The sequence below is a fragment of the Aythya ferina genome, assembly GCF_964211825.1.
Source record: "Aythya ferina genome assembly, chromosome: 6".
NCBI classification, from domain to species: Eukaryota; Metazoa; Chordata; class Aves; order Anseriformes; family Anatidae; genus Aythya; species Aythya ferina.
The window spans coordinates 8,139,263-8,156,443 of NC_140303.1; the positions used below are offsets into that span (position 1 = coordinate 8,139,263).

General features: G+C 37.8%; 1 protein-coding gene across 7 annotated transcripts in view; it reads right to left on the reverse strand.

Annotated features, from left to right (window-relative positions):
- ZNF804A (zinc finger protein 804A) overlaps nucleotides 1–17,181 on the reverse strand; it is a gene marked incomplete at its 5' end in the record, with an annotated part of 254,919 nt that overhangs the window by 73,329 nt on the left and 164,409 nt on the right. For all 7 annotated transcript variants that reach the window (XM_084522931.1, XM_084522934.1, XM_084522933.1 and 4 more), the window contains one exon: nucleotides 12,590–12,727. The remainder of the gene's footprint in view (nucleotides 1–12,589; nucleotides 12,728–17,181) is intronic.

Consider the following 17,181-nt stretch of genomic DNA (forward strand, 5'->3'; position numbering starts at 1 on the left):
AAAAGGACGATGCTGGTTTATACAATATGAGCATGTGACCTGTCAAGATTTAGAAGAGCTGTCAAAATCAGCTAGGTAAGGTTTAAGGCATATCCAGTCTACACAGAATACACAGACACTTCCCAGCAACCCTTAATTAAATAGAGTGGAGAAACAAGTTTAAAAAAAGGCTTATTTCAGCTAAATCTACATACCAATAGCTGCTCTGGCATTGTCCAATACAAAAAAAAAGTATTAAGATAATTAAAGATTGAATGGAAGGAACAGTAGAAGGCCTTAGTAACTAATACGGTTAGATAGCATTTGCAATAAATCAGTGACAGAATGCTTCCATCAGCTTTAATTTTCACTTTCTCTATTATTTCACATCAGCCTTAAAACAGCCTTTGTTTACACATTATGTGCTGTGGTCCAGTAAATTGCTACAGCATTCTGGATCCCAGACCTCAGACAAACCCTTGGTAGCTCCAGAGGAATGATATCAGTTCAATACCAATTAGTAGCAATGCCCATGGAAACTCTCAGACAATACAGATAGCTCCATCAAGTGAAATGAGCTTTCCTTGGATCCCAAGCCAATAGCAGCCTACAACGAAGCATCTTATAAAGCTAACTTATGATTGATTAATTAAAGATGAAGACAATAATCTACACATTGCATTCTGATTTTGTTTTCAACAAAGGAAAGATGATTTAAAAATAAATGCTTTCTCTCTGCTGGCTTCCTTCCTTCACATGGTAATGATAATATTTGATATCCAAATTAGGAGCCAGGAAGAGGCAGAGCCTTCTAAAGTCACTGAAATAAATAACCAGTAAAAGCCAAGATGCTCCACAATGGTTTTCCTCTTTTACGCTCTGAATATCTTTTTAACACAATTGTCTAAAAGAAGCAGCAATGACTTTAATATCATATAAAAGTAGCTGGGCTGCTAGGAAGATATCATGCAGCTCTTCATCCTTTGCTCAATTTCACATCAGTGAAGTCTTTCACGCCACTTGAAGACACCCAATGGCCGAGGTGCTTTGTGACACGTAAGAGCACCATTGAAGCAGGGAGACGGCACTTTGGTATTTTCCTCTACCCCCAGGAGAGTTCATGAACACCTAAATAATTCCCATAGGATCATTTTTGAGTGGATAAAGGTGTCCTGCTTACTTGCCAGGTTATCACTTCCAGAGCTTGTAAGTGTACTGTTGAGACAATCAATAATAAGAGGCCTCCTGGGCTCTCCCTGGAGAACGAGTCACTCCACACCCAGCAGATGTTTCTGCCTACCAGAGGAACAAGGACTCCACGGACTTATTCCCTCTCCTTGAGGAGCCCACCCAAGTGCCAGGCTTCCTCCTCACAGCAACAGACAACACACTAACCTGCCTGGAGGCACCACAGTTTGAAGTGCTGTATTGCTCTCATAAGCTTGCAGGGGACAATTACATTTTCTCCTGTGGATTCTGGAAGGAGTGTGTATGGGCTGTAAATTTAACTTGAAAAAAGGAGCCTCTCTCACATAGATCATCTGCAGCTGCGCATGAGGTATTCATTTGAAATTCTCCCATAATTGTAAAGGGCCCCTTGAGAAGAACAAATAAGCCCTGCCATGTTTCCTAATCTTGCTACACTAGTTATACAGAGAAATGTTCACCCCTAATGATGACACAAAAGCTGCTGTAAGCTTTTCTTCTGCAACGCCGCTGCTTATATCAGCTATTATTCAGTTATTCCATCCTAACAGTGGAGAATCATTTTTGTGCTTTTCATTCTTCCTCCCAGAGGGCAACAGATGTAATAACTTATTCCCTGTCTGGCACATTAAGGCTTGAAAAATTAATGCAGTGCTGCTGAGATTTCCACTTCCAGCTTTACTCAGAGTGCAAAAGCTTTGAATTTCAGTGAAAAAATATTAAGTAATAAAAAGCTTATTTTAAGTTTGTTAATACACTTGTCTATTTTAATGCATTTCCGAGTCTTCTGCAAAACAAGAATTCTGGTAACTGATCTTCCACAATTTCTTTTGCTTCTAAACTATTACTCTACCATTTAACTGGGACCTCTTCTATTTCACAATTATCATGTACCAACTAAAATTTAAACACTATTATCAACTATATATAATTATTTTTTTTAAAGCTAACTTAAGAACATTGATAAAACTCACTGGCAATACATTTTATCAGGCAGCTCACAAAAAACTCCCCAGTCACATCACTCCGTATCTTACTCAGTCACACATTACTCCACAGATGTTGGTTATGCTTTATACCCAGGCCTATCCATTCCTTCAAAAACATCTTCCAGTGACATGAATTTTGTAAAAGGGTAGTAATTGAAACGAGATTTCACCCATTTTTTATTGGTTTTGCTCAAACTGGCCCTTGGGAAGCAGCATGAGAAACAAACAGTGCAGTTACTACTGTGAAGTTTGCCTGGGGTTTTGGTAACCGTGCCACAAGGCTTGCAGCATAAACTCAGAAACAGCCCAGTTTCAGATTTCATCACAGATGATGCAGAAGACATTGCAGAGTTATGCATTGTTACACTTCAGAGAAGCACACGAGGTGGGTTTCTGTATAAAAATGTATTTCGCTTTTAATCAGCACTATGTAATCATTTATGTCATACATGTTCAACAGGCACATTTGCAAACTAGCTACCTTTACAAATAATATAAAAAAAAAAAAACACAAACAAAAAAACAACAACAACAACAAACAGTCCTGTATCAGGTGATTATAGTGAAAGAAACAGGTAGAGCGGTAAACTGTGAGTTGAAGAAGGCTGGGAGGGCTGGGAAGAAGGGAACCAGAACTGGGAACTACTCTTCCAAACACAGTGCAGATTTTTTTTTCTACCCCCACTGAGATCTTTACAGCTAAAGAAGTGAAACAACCCCTTGATGCAGATTTTATCTATACAGAAGTCAATTCTCAGTGTCAGAACTGTAACCCAAACAGACAGGGTAGAAAGCCTCAAATTAAATATATACATGTAGATTCAAAATGCATGCAGATTCAGCTTTGAGAAGAAAAAAGGAATAAGAAGTCCCCAGCCATCTTCCCTAGCACTGAAGAATATTTGCTGCTTCATTTATTTCACACCTGTAAGCATGGGAATTGGCATTAACCAGACATCATGTCAGACTGCCCTCTTGCTCATACATCCATCCATCCATTCAGCTTTCTTCTCCTCCTTCAATAGAAATCCTCAAGTAATTTCTCCTTTGTCTTCCAGGCTACCGGCTGTGCCTCAGAGAGTGCTGACTATTAAAAAGCACAGACTTCATATTTCTAGTCTCCAGCAACACTTGTTCCCTTATTTCAGAAAAGAATCTCTTTTTTCCTCAAAAGCTGGCTCTGCTGATTCAGGTATCCCCATCTCAGATTTTGATCTACCAGCATCAAAGATATTCTTCTGTTCAGAGTGTGCCTCAGCAATCAGACAGTAAGAAACAAAGATGTTTCAAACAAGGCTAGTGGTTCCCCAGGAGACTAAAGGCAATTAATAACATGTTTTTCTGCAAGGAACAAAGCTAATGAACCCTGATTTTCTATGTATCTGTGACATTCAGCTTCTTCTGTCTGCAAACAGTTAACCCAATGAGCTTCCTTGACTCGTGCCTCCTGCCTTACCCAATTCCACCTGCACCTTACTGTGATGAACAACCAAGCATCTTGTTCCTAACAGGAACATCAGCAGGACCTCAGCTTTCTCTGGGCACCCTTATTTGGTCCATCACTTGCAGGATGACTCACAGCATGGCTCGTCCAGAGCCACAGGGGTACTCAAGAATCATCAAACTGCTGCCAGGCAGAGTAAGTTATGTTTGCATAATCCACAAAAAGCCTATCAATGCACACACAAAATGAACAATTCTAATGAAAACCAGAGGCACTTCATAGCTATAGGACAGCAGTTCAACTGGAGTTTTCAAGTATGGCTGAAACATGCCAATAAATGTGGACATTATTACGAAGCACTAGACAAGAGAGCCACAAAGAGCAAGAACAAACAGGATGAGCACAAAAAAAATAATCTTTGAAAACCAGGCAACCAAAAGAAGAATGAAATCTTTCAATAACTGAACTATGACCCTGACTCAGTTGTATGTATTTGTTGGGATCTGATGTGAACTACTGCAGTTGTGTCACTGACCATCATTATTTTTCCAATAGAGATGTGAAAACAGTAATTGTATTAATATCTGGATCATGATGGTTGAGTGCCACATTAACAATATTAAGGTTGAAGATGAACAGAAGTTGATTAGACTCACGCTAAACAGGCTAAGTCATTTGCTTCCTCTCAAGTCTGTGATTACACAGACATTAATATTCACCATCAAATGATCTGGGAGCACGCTTCAAGGAAGCCTCTGATCATAGTTATCCAGCTGCACAACGGACACATCCTGTGGGCTCTTTGGAAGTAATTTTTGAACATAGCATTTAGTCCTATTAGCAAAAAGTGAACAGGTAATTACTTCAACATTTTTAAGCCAACATCTGACCCAACCTACAAACCAACACCTTCACTGCTGGCCAAGATTTAGGACAAGCCATACAGATTAAAGTGTCTCATATATAGAGAGCTGGTTAATGACTTCTACCTATGTCTATCTCTAGAAGATTAATAGGCCTGTACCTTGCCTTCATGTGCCATTGTCAACAGTTTCAAGGGGGAACTGAGTTAACTTTGCAAAATACTCTAAGAAAAACAAACAAACAAACAAATAATTTAGCAGGCAGCAACTCAGGGAAACAGAATAGCCTTCTAGCAAATGATGCCTACCTTCTGGTCAATGGCTTTTATAGGCCATTGTGATTGCTGCCGCTTGTGAAAATGTCTGCATGAATTGCTTGTTGTTTTCTCCTCCCTCTTATTAATAAAACTAGCTGCAGGTAAAAAAAAAAATAAATAAAAAAATAAAAAAATGGAGCTTAACATCAGTAAGAACATGGTAGTGGCTAACTCAGACCCAGAATCAAAGAATTCCCCCCTTGTTTTGTTTTGTCTCCTCTCCTCCACCAGATAAAAAGCCATAAGGATATAAAACAACCGTACTAATTGTAGATGTTGAAAATAAGGCATAGAATTTCTGTGTAGGGCCTAGACTAAACATCTTCATTTTCAGTATTCCTCCCAGACGTACTGCATTTATTAAACAGGACCATGGCTGTCCTGGGAACTTCAACTTTCTGTGGTCAATTAAAATTGAGTAAATAAACATTAACATTCCGACCATTTACAACTTTGCTCTTAGTGCTTTAAGTACAAGAAAACTGGAACTGTATTTTTTTTTTTTTTTTTTAGTGCATAAAATTTCTGGTGTGATTCCTTCACCATGTAAGACCGTGGTTTTTTATTCACTCCACTTTTTAAGTTATCTATGTGAAATCTAGTTATTTACATTTCATTCTTCTTCTTTTAACCTGCTATTAAAAGGAAGATGTTCATGCCTTAGCTTTAAGCCAGCCGATCACAGGAGCAGCAAATCAATATGTTTCTTTGAGATGGTTGGAAATGCCAAAGGGAAAACAGTTTGTGTTTATTTCAGACTCTGAACTAGTTCTAAACTGAGGGGCAGAATAAAGACACATTGAATGTCTTTGCTTAAAAGCTACTTAATGGCATGGGACTAACACCTGGACAAAGAATAAAAAAAAAAAAAAAAAAAGTAAAAAGAAGGTGATAGAAAGACTACACAATTATTATTTACTTTATCTTGGTCACATCCTAGGTTGACCTCTATTTAGCGCAAAAATGTGCTGTTAAAAAATGTGCATTGACTAGATGCTCCCTTATTTGTAGGAAATAAATGTTTACGAGAGGAAAGATTATTTAATTTTCAAGACCAAGAGTTCCTGCAAAGGAATTGTTTAAACAACTGCAAAGCTAAGGAGAAATGTTTCACAGCAGCAGTGAAGTAAAAGCTCTGATTGAGGATTTACAAACCATGTGTGAAACTATTTCAGACAATTCCTAATCAGTAGCTTAAAAATCAGCAGGCTTTCTGAATGTCACTGGTATCAAGGTGAACATCACACATACCACAAAGACTTTTTTTTTTTTTAATTGGCAACTCTTGAAATGAATATGAGAGATTTTCAGGAAGGTCCAGAAAAAGTGGAATGGATAGAACACCAACACTGTGTTCATTGCAGATGTACCCTTCCACAAAATGTTTATTGAAACACTGGAAAGTTTGCAGGACATTTTGTTCTTACAGGAAAAGAAAAAAATAGCTTTTCAGAGTCAACCTGCTCCAAATTAGGAGAAAACAAGGCTTTAAAAATAGAGAGCGAAGCTAAGATGACACAAAGATGAGAAGAAAAAGTAGACTCAAGCAATTTATAGTGTTATGAGATCAGACTTGGTGTAAATTCATACAGCTCCTCTGTTTGTGACAGACGCCAAACAAGGCCTTTATTTCCCCCCCAAAAAAGCATTTCCTTTTTTAACATGTATGTCAAACAGCAGTGATGAGTTACACAAGCTAGGAAACCCAGTGATGAAGTGCCTTAATAAACCTAAATCAAGCATGGCTATCTCTGTTCAAAAACGTAGCAGTTACTAAAATACCAGGCTTGGCTGGAACATCAACTGTTTGCATCAGTGATAACCCATGAAGGGCATCACCTCATTCTACAGAGCAGGCACAGCAGGTGGCATAGACCCAGCCTGTCTTACATCAAAGCCACCAGCAGTTCAGCCTGGCCTCTAGAATACCTGTACAAAACAGGTTGGCTTCCCAAAAAACAAACAAACAAACAAACAAACAAACAAACAACTGCAGACCGCTTTTGAGGATACACCAGCATTCCTTTAAGGACTTCTTACAATATTTAACTGCCATTTCAGCTGTGAGAGTAAGATGACAGCATTTTTTCTCATTTTTTTTTATTCTCACTCCTTCAAAACATAATTAGAATATGTAAAACGAAAGATTCTCAACAATGCCCCTGGTTTTCCAATGCAAAATATGAAAATGTTACCTCAAATATCAAAATGGGAGTGACTCTTACTTAACATATTTTAGAAGGGTCTAAAGCATGAAAAGAATAAGTAGTTGTACATACAATCAACTGCAATGTACAGAGCATTAAAATATAATTTATGTTTATTAGACATTGTGAGGTGTGATAAATCATTGTTTTCATTTGTAGAGCAATATTAGTAGTGATTTAACTGAAGAAATACTTCCTCCTGGCCCATAGGAGTGAAAGGTTAATGGCATAATGAATTCCTACAAAACAAATAGTAGAGTTCCCCCCATCCTTCAGCCAGCAGGTGGTAAATTAGCAGGTAATAAAGTGTGTATGTAATCTGCATTCACAAGCCAATAAATAATATTCAGGGGCTAGTTTTACCTGCTCTAGTTGATAGTACATTACTGGCACTGGATAGCTCCACAGCATCTAGGAAAGGTGCAGAGAGCAAAAGCTAGCGGATTTTGCAGTAGCCTGACTTTTAGCAGTGCTATATGTCAGATATCATCAGAAAGGCATATCTAGAATATTATAGCAATGCTCATAAATTCCACACTGCGCTGTAATAAAGTACTGCTTCTACATGTGGCAAATACACATTCCTGTGGTCCCTTCATCTTGTGACATTTACTCTGCTATCCTATTAATACTGGTGGCATTTCAATCGGGTAATGGAATAGCAGAGGAAAAAAAAAATCTTAATATGTAGCACCAGTATAAAGGACAAAAAAAAAAAAAAATACTTCCTAAAATAACATGCTACTTCTCACTCTGAAAGTTGAGCATATTATCAAGGTATTTCTCTGAATGGGCATTAATTATCCATTCAAACTGCAAGACTTTTACAATGCATTGATGCGCTCCAGTTACAAAAAAAAAAAGCTTTGCAATACAAATAAATTGAAATATTATTAAGTAGTACTTTGTTTGTTCTTTTTTTTTAAAAAAAAAAAAAACAGCTGTCACTATTTTTTATCCTAGACAGTCTCAGCTTTCCCTTTATATATACACACACATATATATAAAAGAGAGGAAAAAATCACATTTAAGCTCTTGTCATTATCCCAAACAACACATTTACATTTGTAAGCTGATTAAAGAAAATCTGAACAGATCAAGAAATGTTATCTATCAGGCCTTGTGTATGCCTATTTCCAGCTTTCAGGAAAACATTGCATGAGTAAAACAAACAAAAAAAAACACCCTACTTCTTAGAGTACTTGAATGAGGGGATGAAAAACTACATTTTCTGAAGTTGCAGAACACTAGAAGAGCAAATAGTGTTGCCACGGTGCTAGCAATGCCATTAAATTGCTGTTCAGGTGAGAAAATACACCACCCTGTGCCACAACTGCAGACAGACCAAGGAATACCATGAGTTAGCCTGTACCTTGTTCATTGTAACATGCTTTTGGTTGGATTTTTTTCCATCATCCCTGTCTCAACTTTTTTTGTGAAGCAGTATGCACCCAAGAAACTCAGTGCTATTTTTTATTCTGGTCTTACAGTAGAATATTTGTCTCATAGCTTCCATACCCACACCAGGGCAGATGCTGGAATTGTGGAACAATGGATTTTTAAAGAGGAGTCACCACTTTTAAATAGGCAACATATGACTCATCACAGGATCTCAGGGCTTTTATCTAGTGATGAAAAGGGGACAACATTCTGGAGTCCTGCTGGGGCACAGACTTGGTAACTGGCTTCACAAAACACTTCGCTTTTGTGTTTTCCTTTAAAAAACTGCATAATCATTTTGTTCTGTATAAAAATAGCTAACTGTCGATTGCAAGTTTTCTGATTTTGAACTTTGACTTTTCCAACAGGGCCACACATTAAGTTTGGGCGTATGCATATCTGCAAGCATTTTGCAATGGCTAGAGCAACACACCCTTTTGCATTTAGCTAGTGGGTTTTAACACCTGTTTGAGACAGGTCTTTTGTTGTTCTGCTATTGAGTAGCTTCCACCTGTTTACAACAGTGGAAAAACATTTTGAAAAAAACAAATATCTCTTCATGATTTTTAGGTAATGTTTACTTATTGTAGAGAGTAGGCTTCAAAACAATTTTAAGAATCGTCTTAGCTATGGTATCTTGCAAATATGAAGATTATGCTTCTGTTAATCTGCATTTTGCATTTCTAAGACCAGACCCTCCTACACAACCATACTATCTAGGCTGAAATCATTTTGTTGGTAACAACATAACTACTTAAAACCATGCCCATTGAAACTATGACCAACACCCCAAAATCTATCAGGGAGCCTTTCAAATTAGCCCTGGGAGCTCAGGACGTAGCCACTCCAGCACTGGCTGGAAACCCTGCCCTCGGACACACGCCCTTGGTGGCTGGACAAGGGACCCCCCCCACACTCCTCCATTCAGCCCCATCTGTTGCAGTCACACAGTGCCCATGACCATGCCAGCTTCACCTGGTGCCAAGCAAAATGAGTTTGGATATGCAGTTTGTGAGCTAAAGCTCTTCTATACCAAGTCCCTCCTCTGTGAGGCCACTGGCACACAAGTGCCAAACACTGCTTTATATTTGATTGCACCTGCTGGTGTTCACTGCCAGGAGCAGAATACCTGACGAGATGGAAGCAAAGACAGGAAACCATATTTATGCTCAGCAAGAGACAGTCTATACTCAAACTCTGTTAGGTCAGAGGTTGGACTCGATGACCTAGAGGTCTCTTCCAACCTAGAAATTCTGTGATTCTGTGAAACACAAAGCCAATAGAACAACACAGGCTATCAAACTTGCTGTTAAGCTAGACCACAGCCTCAAAAGAGCCTGTTAGGGACAATTCTCAATTGATGATGACATTAGGAACAAAAAAAAAAAAAAAAAAAACCACACGCAGTGAAAGAGAAAGGGTCCACAGCAGTTCTGCATCTGCCTGAAGGACTACAAAGCACCTGCAAGCCTGTTACCCTTGTGTGTTCTCTGTTACGCTTACAGCTGAAGAATTAAGGATGTTCTTACATGTATAAGGTAAAACCAATTCAAATGCAAAAGTGCATTAAAACAAAACAAAGCAAAACCTCAATGGAAATTCCTTAGCCTGTCTTTCATTAGTCTGCGTAGCTATTAATGCTCCACTCATCCTTTTAATGGGACATGTTAAAATAATTGGCTATTCCAGACCTCATGAGCAGAAAATCATCACTTTCCTTTCCTCATAAGGCAGGAGAGGACAAGTGTTTAGGGACTCTCTTCAAAACACAATGAGTGTTTATTGATATATATTTTCCCTGAGACTTCTTCCTTGTCTGACTTGCTGATTAGCTTCTGGCATTCATTCTTTTTCTCAGAGGCTATAAATCATAATAGATTATAATTAAATGTTAGCTCATTGTATTGTTTGTGTATCAAGTGCAGGTTTCTGTTACATTAGGAGCTGTATGCACATAATGAGAAACAAGCATTCCCATAAAGAGCTAACAGCCCTGTCTAGACAAGGCTCAGAAAGATGTCCCAGGTGCAGCTGATCAACTTATTTTTACCCTCCTGAGAGGGCAGAAAGGCTCAAATAGAAAAAGATACTGCCTCTAGCTTGGCACTTAAGAGAGTCCAGAAAATTCTACTCACATTTGTGTAGGGAACAATACACAAGAACAGAATTAATTCACTCTAGACAAGCTAATCTTTTTCAGATACATTGATCGCAGTAATCACTAGTTTTTCCCAGTTCTTCCTCCCTCTCCCTTCTTGTCTGTTTGATTCTATTCCATAACCCAAAACAGGAGAACGACTGTTCTGGGTCATGGCAAGTGCTTACCTAGCCCTACACCTGTCTGCTCCAGCCTTGACCAAACACAGGCCGAGATGCTGCCTGCAATATCCTAGCAGTGGTTACATACCTAGATCTTTCAGAGAGCTGACTCTTCTGCCTTGTATTTTTTCCGCCTTAAGCTTTTCAATCTAACTTAGACTTCAGATAAGTCTTTCGCAAGCAGTTTTCCACAGCTTGCTTTTGTTTTTTTCAGCACAGAGAAAACATACTGTTTTAACACTTTGTATTTAAAAAAAACAACAAGCCTTACAACCTTCTATTTTACTCTAGATGCCCATAATGTATTTTAAACGTTTGCATCTTGTCTGAAAGAAGGGCTATCTTATTCACAGATTAGGTGGCAAGAACACAGAGAGGCTGCAGAGCACATTACTCACCACTTTTGTCACCTAGGCTATTTACAGAGCTCAAACCTCAAGGCACAGGAACCCATCACGTTGCTCCCAGGAAAGAGCAGGGGCTTCCCCAGGCAGAGTTTATATACATGTAGACCCCACCAAGGCAGGGTGGTGAGGCTGCTCCACCCAGGTTCAGGTGAAGCTGCTCAGGGTCTTGTTAAGGCACAATTGGCTCCTCCTGTTCCTCTCCCTCTCCTGGCTTTTGGCTATGTTTGAGAAGCTGTTTTTAACCTTTCAACCTCAGATACAGCCAACCTGTGTCTGAAACAGCTTTGATTGTGCCCTGGGGAAATTAGCCCAGGTGCACAGCTGTCCCAACAAGCTCCCCTCTGAGACTGAAGTTGCACTATTCTCCAGCTTGTCTCACACTACTGCTGCTCCTTTGGATCGCAATCCCAACACGGTCTACCTGACCATATTCTCTGTACTCTATTCTCATTAAGAGCACTCAAAATTTATTCAATCTGGAATTCAGTTTGAAAACACATTCCAAGGACCACATCTCATCTGAGTCAACTCAATGGCAACACTCAAAGAGATCTTACTGGTGTTACTAGGAATTGAATCAAGGATTTGATCTTTTAGCTGCTGAAACACCTATTGCGACTAGCAAATATAGCAGTTCCTGACAGCTCAGCCACATTTAGGGAATTATTGATATTTATATCAATACTGTTTGTTTTTAAGCCAGCATCTCTGTCCTGCTGCTTTTAAGGAAGACACAAACTTAAATTTAAGGACAAGATGTAATATTTTCCTGAGTCATGCATATTACAAGCATACATGTCACTGAACATAAATTGTAACTGTTTTTAATTACAGTAATTTGTAAATATATCTTTTACACTACATATCACACATGTTGAATTGCCAATAGCTCCTAACATTTTTCCACTTTCAGTATGTTGCTTATTTCATCAGCACAGGCTGTTCTGCTGTTTTTATTCTCCAAACCAGCCTGACTTTATGATTCTGTTCATTTCACACCTGGCAACACAGAAAATGCAGAGGTAATAGAGGGGAAATCCTTTAGCAATCAGTAAAATGACCAGAACTGCAGTGGTGATGTGTGCTATTTTCTCAAGCAGCAATAAAAAGCATGCGAATTTTCAAGGGAGCTACAAGTCATTGTTTGCTACAGTGACATGCCAGCATATGCTCATGTTATCATTTAATAATACGGAAGATAGAACTCATCATGACCATCAGAGAGCAAAATAACAGGGAGGCAGGTGTTGTCATACAAAGTACCTCACTGTAAGATGCGTAACACATGCTCTGGCTGTTGATGTTGGAAGCAGATTTTATACAGAAATACATAAACACAGAAGATCCTGAGCATGCATATGCATACAAATGCACATTCTCCTCTTAGAGTAGTGGAAAAACACTGTATATGCTTTTACCTGGAACATCATGGAAAGTTTAGATTCTGAAAAATAATTCCAGTCATGACTTTGCAGAATCTCATGTTTGGCGTCATGATGTTTGCTTAGTGGCAGTGTCTTCTACCTTAGTCTTCTCCAGTGATGACACATTCCTACCTGAGATTGGAAAGATAAATTGTATGCTTTCCACTGTGTATTAATAGGCCAGAGACTTAAAAATCCTACATCTGAAATAACACAAAAGTTTCAATGTTTTCACCTAAACAGTGACTTATGCAGTCATTTTTATTTACCAACAATAAATAAGCTATAGTAGGAACCATCTGTTATAACGAATCCAGATAAAACACAACTTCCTCATCAATGGATGTGGGGAACCAGCAGTGAACCTCCCTGGTTTGAATTTCTGCAAGATGACTAGCAGGAAATACCAGAATGGATATCTGAAACTAGTGGTGGGAGAGAGGTCAGGGGTAGATAAAATCATAAGCTCTTGTCTCGTAAAAAGAGAAATAATTCCCCCAGACTGATGATATGAAGATGAGCATCAACACAATAGGGCTTAGATTGAAAACCTCATAAAAGACAGAGCAAAAGCAACCAAGACAGAAACTACCTCAAAACTATTTTATGTACTCCTAACCTTATTTCTGATTCATCTTCTGAACTTTTTTTTTTTTTATAAATAAATTCCTCTGCATGTTTCACCATTTAAATATGCTTCAAAAAATCACTGATAATTTTATATAGTTCACAGAAAATGTTGTCATTTTACTTAACTTTCTTTCCTATTATTTCATTTACTGCTCCAATAAATATCAAGACTGCAATAAAACAGAAGCTCATCCACTAAAATATACACTACGGAATGGGTTCACAGTTTGTACAGAAAGCATCCTGGTAAAATAATATATAAAGAAAGAAATCAAATGCAAATTAGTTATTCAATAAGGCACAAATAATTAATGCACATCTAATAAAACTAAACTTTATGCCAACTATATTTACATAAATATTTGATATATGCTTATTAAGTATAGAACGTATATTGTTTACACTTGACAATGTTAAATAAATTCATTCCTAAAATCTCCAAACTGTTCACATAACAGACACATGCAAGTATGCAAGAATCTGGGGAGAAAATCTTGGTATTTAGCACCAATTTGTAAATAATCAGTATCCCATTGTCTCCAGTAAAGGCTCTTGTTTAAAAATATAATTTACACAGAAAAAAAAAAAAAAAGGAAAATTTCAACAACAAAAAAAAATATATACTCTAATAAACTGAGGCCTTTTTTCAGGGAAGGGCAACACTGTAAAGGCCCTAGGGAAAACAGGAAACAAATGTCATCTTTCTTTTCATATAATTGTATACCCATGTGCTTTATATAATCAAAATGAATACTTCAATTTGCTATATATTTAGCTGGAGGAATAGAAGGCATATGGAAAAAAAGCCCCAGGGGCAAATGATCTCACTCACCTGGAAAACAATGTGCGTGTTAATAGAGTAATTTGTTAATTAAAGATTCTAAGATGCCCACCAAAGCCATTTATTTTTGAATTACCACTTCCTAGAGTTAAACAAGATCCTGGGTAAAATGTAATTAGAAACTCTATTTTTCCTCCGTCTCAGTTGTTTCTGAGTGCAATCAATTTGACAAGTATCCCAAGAGTTACCTCAGTAGCAGATGGTCCACACACTCACCCAATCAGCACTGTGCACCAAGAACAAAAAAGATAAAACAATTTCACGCCTGTCGCTAGAGCTCCAAGATACAGTGCTGTATTGAATTATCTTCAAATTAAGTTCCTTACTTGCAATGGAACACAAAACAGGGACAACTGCTGAAGACAAATAAGTGCTCATTTATAAGACTCCAAGCACAGTGCATCTTTCTTGTTTTTTAGGAACACTTATAATATGGGTGGTGTCTTTTCAGCTCTATAACTAATATAAGAACATGGCCATAAATATTTATCCAGACGCATATTAATTCCCCTGATACCTTGAAATACTTCCCACTGCAGCCCGTTAGAAAACTGATGGCTAGATTCTCTTTTTTTTTTTTTTTTTTTTTTTTTTTTTAGGGAAATAACAAATTGCCACACTTCACATTCAGAACCCTAATAATTCTGTTTTGTTCATTTTGAAAGGCACAAATTCAAATGACTGGCTTGCATTTACAGCGGTAATAAAAAATTGTTAGGTAAATAACCCACAGGCATGTGTTATTCAGGAAAGTCCTCATTTGGAAGCTTTCAAGGGTGCTCTACAGGTCACTATGACAGGGGAAGGAAGAATCAGGTTAGTAAGAAACACTGGCTCTTACTTCTGATGCTGCTGTTGGCTGTGCCCCCAGGTCCAACTCCTGTGTTACACTGGGTTCAGGAACCCAAAGGATGAAAGAAATTCATATTGCAGTGGTATGCGACTGGAGGTTATTCTTAAAAGGCCACTCTCAGGTGCAAAACGCAGCAGAAAATAGGAGACAAATAGAGGACAGGACAGTGGGAAACTGCATGCTGCACGGTCTGGTTGCTCCTATTCTTTATGGAGGAATTTGGCCAAAACCATTGGCAGATGATGTTTGAATTATAAGTAATCATAGCAGAGCTTCATTTTGGCAAGTTGCTAAGAGACATACTGAAGATTTCAAAAGCACCATTGTCTGCTCCCCAGAAAAACTAGGAAATTCCTAACAAAGGAAACTCACAGTATATATTGCAATTAGACTTAGGGATTTTTCAAAGAAATGCATCAGTGAAGAGCTATTCTTTAGGTGCTCAGCTTAGGTGCAAGCATTTATCACACGGGGACTCTGTTACAGAAGGTGTTGGTCAGTGGTTCTTCACCACTTTCTTATATAGGGTTGTTCTTATATAGGGTTGTTCCCTCTTATTTTGCAGTTGGTTTTAAGAACGTGATGTTCTCTTTGCATTAGTACTCACTTTGCCATCTATAGTTATATTTAAAAAAAAAAAAAAAAAAGCAATAAAACATAGCTATATTTACTGGTTACATATGTAATTACATAAATACTTACGCGCAGACACACAAAAACTAAATCTACCTCTTTAAAAAAATTTAAATCAAAATCATGGCATGCATCAGTCAGAAAAAGTTTTGTGAACTTAGGTACATCTAAACCTGAAACCTGAATCCACTGAAAAATAGTTCTGCTGCAGTAAGCATTTACAAGCATAGTAATTAACATTGACATGAAAATTGCACAAGGACAGGAGGGTGAAACACTCTAAGCACAGCGTATAAGACACAATATCACATGAACACATATGGCAAATAATGCTATTCTGTATGCCAGATAATCGGTATTTCTGGGGAAAAGAAAAAAAAAAGTGACAAAAATCTTAGCAATGCAGTAGCAAAATGTTTAACGTATGGGATTTAGAGTTATATTCTGGCTACTATTGATGGAGAGGCTTTATTTTTCTGTGTTGGCCGTTGTATCTTTAAAGCTTGGCAAGTCCGATATTCCCTCCCTCTTTCTGTAGTAATTTTGGCTTGATTTCAGCAATTGGGAACTTTTAGTATTGGTCCACGGTGTAGCTCTGAGAAGTATATTTATTCTACAGAGAAGAACATTCTTTTTTCTAACTTCCCTGGATATTTTGTTGTACCTTTCATGACTTAAAAGAAAAATAAAACAATAAATAAAACTCTGACCACAACCAAACTTGATTTTTCTCCCCCAACAGCTCGATATGAAAGTGATCCCAGAATCCCTCAAACCCACCAGCCTCTCTATATCAAAACCCTCCCAATCCAACCACTTTTCTATATCAAAATGATAAAATTCTTTCCCCTCTTTTGTTTTAATCCCCGTTTTGTTTCAGACTACACCCAACCACCTACATGTAGGTAAACAGAAGCTTTTCACCTGTCAAACTCGCATCAAGAGTAAAAAGAAAACCCCAAACAAATCAAAAGTTTGGCTTCCAGAGAATGCTACAAGATCTCATTGTTGCTCATTTAAGGAAAGAAAGGGGGAAAAAAATAAAAGAGAGAGAGAGAGAGATTGATTTCTATTCTTAATCAATACTGTTTTTAGAAATATATTCTAAGGAGATTCTTTGTCCTATTTTTATGAACATTTTGAACATTTCCTATGCTCCTAATTATAATAATTTCTATTAGCCTACAGGCCATATCTTTTTTTTATACTGATTTCTCTCTCTGATGCAACAAATTTCCATATCTGTCTTACCTTTTTGTTGTTTTGTTTTCAGTGCAATCGTGCATCAATACTGCGTTCCGTGTATTCACCCTGGTGAGTACACATGGAACCTGGAAAATTTTTCCAAAATCTGCTCAGGCCAGAGAAAATATATTTAGTGCATATCAAAATAACACGATGAAGGATTCTGAGCTTCTCTCCATCTACTTTTGCACATCCTTGCCATTGGTTTGAGAGTCTCTTGTATTAGTTACAGTTTCTGTAGTTGTTTTTTACAACTGACTAGATAGACTTTTAGCTAACTGCTACTACAACTGGAGGACTGGATGAGGGGATGAAGAAAATGACAGCACAAACACTTCAAAGCAGTAAGAGGGTACAAGGAACTGCAGGATAAATGCCTATCAT